We start from the raw sequence: 6,662 nt of genomic DNA on the forward strand, positions 1-6,662 counted from the left end.
CAAGATGAGTTTGCACCATCGCCTCAAAGCTACTAACACATTTGATATCAAATGAGTCATATGTCACGGGATCAATCGAAGCACAAAATCGATACTTAATAGAAGAAACCCTACTTAGAGTCGTTCCGAAGATTTTGTGCCCAATTCTTTTACGAAATTCTATAAAATCTATACTCTAGTTAAAAGCCATTCGCGCTGTGTTCTCTAATAAAAAAACAACGTCTTTCTCAGTGTCACGGACCTCACCATCATAGTAAATAACAACACTAATACGTACATTCATCTTCAGTTTCTATTCTGCTTAGCCTCTTTAATTTTTCTTGCTGAAACTTATGCAACCTGAGAATGATATTTGCCTCCTTTATAGCCTAAGGCCAAGCATGAACTATGTAGAAAAAGAGCGTACACATTGGAGCTTTTTTTTAGAAATTTTGCTGACATTGCATCCTACTTGAAGCGTTTTTGACACTATTTGTTCAGAAACGTCTTTTCAAAATTATTTTTTCAGGAACAACTGTAGCAAAAGAGCGTCCATGTAGGAGCTTTTTTTTTTGTATTTTTGCTGACATTGCATCCTACTTGAAGCGTTTTTGACACTATTTGTTCAGAAACGTCTTCTCAAAAATTATTTTTTTAGGAACTACTGTAGAAAAAGAGTGTCCACCTGGGAATTTTTTTCAGAAATTTTGCTGACATTTCATCTTGCTTGAAGCATTTTTGACACTATTTGTTCAGAAACGTCTTCTCAAAATTATTTTTTAGGAACTACTGTAGCAAAAGAGCGTCTACGTGGAAGCTTTTTTCTGTATTTTTGCTGACAGTGCATCCTGCTTGAAGCGTTTTTGACACTATTTGTTCAAAAACGTTTTCTCAAAATTATTTTTTCAGGGTAAAAATAGTCAATTTTGTTAAAAAAAAACACAATGTTATTTTTAAAAAACTAAACCCTAATTTAATTAATTTTAACCCTAAACCTAATTTAATTCATTTAAAATCCTAACATTCTAATTTACTTAATCTATTTAAAAACATAAGCCCTAATTTGATAAACCTAAAACCCTAATTTAATTTATTTTAAACCCTAACTTAATTTATTTAAAATCTTAAAACCCAAATTTAATTAATTTTAACTAAAAAATATAAACCCTAATTTAATAAACCCAAAAACCTAAATTAATTTATTTTAAACTGTAACTTAATTTATTTAAAACCTTGAAACCCTAATTTAATTAATTTTAACCAAAAATATAAACCCTAATTTAATAAATCAAACACTAATTTAATTTATTTTAAACCCTAACTTAATTTATTTAAAACCCTAAAACCCCAATTTACTTAATCTATTTAAAAACATAAACCCTAATTTAATAAACCCTAAACCCTAATTAATTTATTATAAACGCTAACTTAATTTATTTAAAATCCTAGAACCATAATTTACTTAATTTATTTAAAATCCTAGAACCATAATTTACTTAATCTATTTAAATTCAAAACCTTAAGCGCTAGTTTATTTAAAACTCTAACTTAATTTATTTACAAACCATTAACCCTAATTTAAATAAATTTTATAAAATAACACTAAATCATGATTTATTTTAAAACTACTAAAACCCTAACTTGTTTTAACAAAAACATAAATACTAAACCCTAACTTATTTTATCAAAACCCTAAACCTAAAACCCTAAAAAATCATAGGGACTAAACATGCAAATATCCCTAACATCTAAAAACACAGAGTAAATCGCTCATTTGAGGAAGCATTTTTTACCACGTCAGCAAAACGCTTCCACGAAAGCGCATTTTTAGCTGACTTGGTGAAAAACGTTTATTCAATGGAGCAATTTCATGACTTTTTTCCCCCCAAAACGAGGCCACATAGGTGCGTTTTGTAAAAATCAGCCATTTCCGGTAAATAATAGTATAATCGGCTCATTTCCGTAAATATGCATGGAAAAGGACCTTTTTAAGTAATTTAGTCTTTATTAATTTTTAAAAAAAACTGTTTTCAAGAAGATATACGCAACTTAGATTATATTTATTATAAAATATATAATAATAACTTAATTTTAAGTTTTATATATATATAGAGTGAATAGTGAGATATTGAAGCTTGAATGGATAAATGAAATTAAATATTATTTAAACAAATACTAGTATACTATATAATATTTATTATTAAATAAAATATTAAAAATATTTTGAAATTTAAAATTATTATTAATGTTAAAATTTATTATGAAAATGGAATTGTAATATTAAATAATTTTATTAAAAATAAAAAATATTGGTTATGTTAATAATTTATTATATTATTAAATGTAAATATGTATGTTTAATAATATAAGCATATGAGAAAATATTTGATGCACTATTGGAGGAGGTTTTAGACTCCACAAGTTAACCATGTATGTTTAATGATATTAAAATTATGAGAAAATATTTGGTGTACTGTTAGTAAAGGTTTTATACTCCACAAGTAAACAAGTGTTCTATAGGTGTATAACAAAATATTTTTTTAAAAGACACATAGTAATTTTTAAGACTGTTTATGGAATAAAAAAAGTACATTGGTGTACCAAATACTAATCCAAAATTATAATATTAACAATATTAAAAATTATGATAAATTGCACCATTAGTCACCTAACTATTAGAGTGTTTCTGTTTTGGTCATTAAACTACGAAAGCTTTCAATTTTGTCATTAATGTTTTTGATTGATTATTTTTTGGTCACTCTTTGTTAAAAAAGTTAACGGAAATGATGATGTAGTCCTTTTTGATTTGGTATAATAAAACATTTATTCCTCAAATTTTACGTATTCTATCAATTTAGTCTTATTTCTAAATAATTCAATAAATTCAGCCCTCCACATTTACAAATCCTATCAATTTGGTCATAATTTTAAAACTAAATAAAAATAAAAATATTGAAAAATTATAGACCATATTTATAATTTAGTCAAAAAGCATTATAGAAAAATATGTTGGATGAGAATAATAGCAAAATACCCAAGAAAACGGAAAGAAAGGATTTAACTAAAGTTAGGAAATGAGATTAAAAAAATTAAGCCTAATTTTTGACAAAATTGTGAATCAATCAAGTCAAATCCTAAACCTTATACCACAAATTAAGAAGCCAAAACTATGATGTTGATTCAATAAACCCTACATAGGAACAAAGACAAATTGAATGCTTTGGACCAAGTAATTGAACTTCTTCCAAGCCATGATTTGGAAGATTGAATAAACCCCCCAAGTATTCCACTTAACACCAAAATCAATTCACACAACTATTCTAAATTGTGTAGCTTGCTTCATTGACGCTACAAAGCTAGAATTTCCATCACTCATATCTTTCAATTTTTTTTTTTTTTTGTAATTTCCTCGTTACTTGTTGACTAAATTTGGCTAACAGTGAAAAGGGGGGAGCAAGACCAAGTGAATTCATTAGACAGTCTTGGTCTTGGAATCAAACTAATTAATCTATCTCGAAAATTAATGCATTCCCGTAAAATTGGGTACCATTAAATATGTTTTTTTCTTCTCAGAAATATATTCATTAGAATGAGTTTAGTAAATAAATTTTTATACTCTATAAACTCATTAAAAGGTGGACACTAACAACGAATTTTAAAATTATTATATAATTAAAGTGAGGATTGAATCTTCAATCACTTGTTAAAATAAAAAAAATCTTTATCATTTTATTTAATTCTCGTAATTGAAGGCTATTAAGCATATTAAATTATGTATTGGAGACAAATATTTAGTATTTCAAAAATAAAAATTTAGATAGCAACGTGAGTTAAGTTACATTTGGTGGTGTAATTGAGGTGTTGTACTTAAAGGTGAGCATGGGTCAGGTTGGGCCGGGCCGGGCTCAATTAAAATTTTAGGCCTGTTTGTTAGGGCTTAAAATTTTGTCTAAGCCCGACCCGGATAAAAATACCAAAATTCAGGTTCGACTCGGCCCGCCCATATTAATTTTTATATTATTTTTATATAATTTAATATATATTTATAATGCATCAAAAATACTAAAAATATCAAAATAAATATTTTCAACAAATTGAAAATAATTTTTAAAAATATATATACTTAAATAACACTAAGATAGATGCAACTTAACAATCAAATATCTCTAAAATAATAACAAAATTAACAAATGTCTTTAAAATAATAACAAAATTAACAATAAAATAAATTTTATACAAATCCAAACAATAATAACAAAATAGTAGTAATATAATAGTAAAATGGTAGCAAAATAAGGAGAAAATAATATTTAAAAAAACCAAATTTTTTTTTCTTTTAGTGTATTTGGGCCGGGCTGGGCCGGGTCGAGTTCGGGCTAAAAATACCTTACCCGAGGCCCGGCCCATTTTTTAAACGGGCCTTATTATTTTACCCAAGCCTATTTTTTGAGTCTATATTTTTACTTAAATCTTTCCAAATTTCGGACGGACTTTCAGGCCAGACCGGACGGCTCGGCCTATGATCAGTTCTAGTTTTACCTCATCTCTCCTTTTTTTCAACTAAACGTAGTCAATACTTGAGAATGAAAACGGCATGCTTTGAGAGCAAGTGCCGGTCGTTGGGACATTAACTTATTTCGACCGTAATTTCGCTGACTTTATCAAATGTTATTGACAAGAAAACAATAATTGAAGACTAAAGTAATGTTAATAATTTCTTACCTTAAATTAAAAATAAAATACTTTTAGTCAGTAAAGAATCTTAGCATTTAATGCTGAGGCTCTAAATTGTGGAATAAAAAAAAGGTAAACCTTATACAACATATTTTTCTACAATGCTTTTTGACTAGACTGATTGCAAAGTAGTATGCTTTGGTATTATTCTCATCCCACCCACGTATATACATAGAGGTGCTCATTACTTGGATTGGCTTTAATCAAAATTTTAGTTTAATTTGCTAGGTCTGATTTGACTCGATTTGAAAAGTGGATTTAAAATTTTATTCAAATTCGATTTAAATAAAAATACTAAAATTTGGGTTTGTTCCAACCACTTTGTATTAATTTTATATAATCTTTATAAAAGTATACTACATCAAAATGCTAAAAATATTAAAATAAATATTTCTCAATAAATAAAAATATTTATATGTATATTTAAATAACATTACGATAGTTGCAATTTAACAAGCAAATGCATTTAAAATAATAACAAAATTAACAATAAAATAAGAGTTATACAATAACAACAAAATAATAACAATATAATAGTGAAACTGTAAAGTAATGAAAAATAACAAAAAAAGCAATAAAACAATAAAAATAACAAGAAAACAGTAAAAAAGAACAACAATTTCTTTTTGCATATTCAGGCCAGGTTGGGCTGGACTGGGCTCAGGTAAAAAAGCTTTACTCAAAGCCTGATCCATTTTCTTTTATCCAAGCCTATTTTTCGAACCTATATTTTTACCTAAACCTTTTCACTTTTCAGGCGGGTCGGGAACAGGTCTATATATACTATATATAATACATATAATAATTATTTTGGTTTTAAAATCTCTTCTCGATTTCTTTCTACTTTCCTGGGTATACTGCTGTTATTCTCACGCAACATCTTTTTGTATAATGCTTTTGAGTAAATTATAAATTTGTTTATATTTTTAAAATTTTCTTTTAGTTTTAAATTATAAAAATGTATTTGACGATTAGATTGATAGAATTTGTAAATGTGGAAGGTTAAATTTATTGAATTATTTAGGATTAGAATCAAATGGATAAAATGTGTAATTGTTGAGGAGTAAATGTATTATTTTGCCAATTTGAAAAGATCATGTATCATTTTCGTTAATGCTTTAACTATGGGGGACTTAAACAAAAATGATAGAGAATGTTTGTGACAAAATTAAAAGTTTTTATAGTTTAGTGACTAAAACGAAACATACTAGTAGTTGAGTGATTAATGTTGAATTTAACCTAAAAGTTATAATATTTGATATCAATATTTTAAAGTGTACTTTTTTTATATTCTACAAACAATTTTGAAAATTTGGTAAATGTCTTTTTATTATTAGTAATATTTTACTATATCCTTATAGAATATTTTTCAATCCTAGACCTTGTTTGTGGATAGGGGTGAGCGTTCGGTCAAATTGAATGAAAAAATTTAAGTTAATCGAGTTGATGAATCTTATTTTATTATCCTAACTCGATTTGAAATTTTCTCGTTTCTAATTAAGTGAGATGAAATTCTAATCGAATCGAATTTATTTATTCAAGTTAAATTTGAAAAAATGATTTTGGTGTTTTTTATTTTTATGTAATTCTTTTAAAACAATATTTTTCTTTAAAGTTTTTAAATATGACCATACAAAAAAAATTGAAGTGAACAAATAAAAGCAATTGATGAAAAAGAATTGAGGATTTTGATTTTTGGGGGTAAAGGGGGAGAAATTGATATTTGGTTTATTCGAATTATTCGAGTTATTTGAATTTGAAAGCTTAACTTAATTCGAGCTCAAAATTCAAAAAAAAAATCGAGTTTACTCAATTAACTTGATTTGAATAATTCTGATGGGCGTCAAAACCACCAAATATAAATTTCTACGACAAGATAACACTAAATAGTATTATAAAGTAGTATGGTCGAATCCACAGGGATTGGTTATCCAATTTCATCTTTTCTC

This window comes from Gossypium arboreum, chromosome 11 (genome assembly GCF_025698485.1).
Source record: "Gossypium arboreum isolate Shixiya-1 chromosome 11, ASM2569848v2, whole genome shotgun sequence".
Lineage (NCBI taxonomy): Eukaryota > Viridiplantae > Streptophyta > Magnoliopsida > Malvales > Malvaceae > Gossypium > Gossypium arboreum.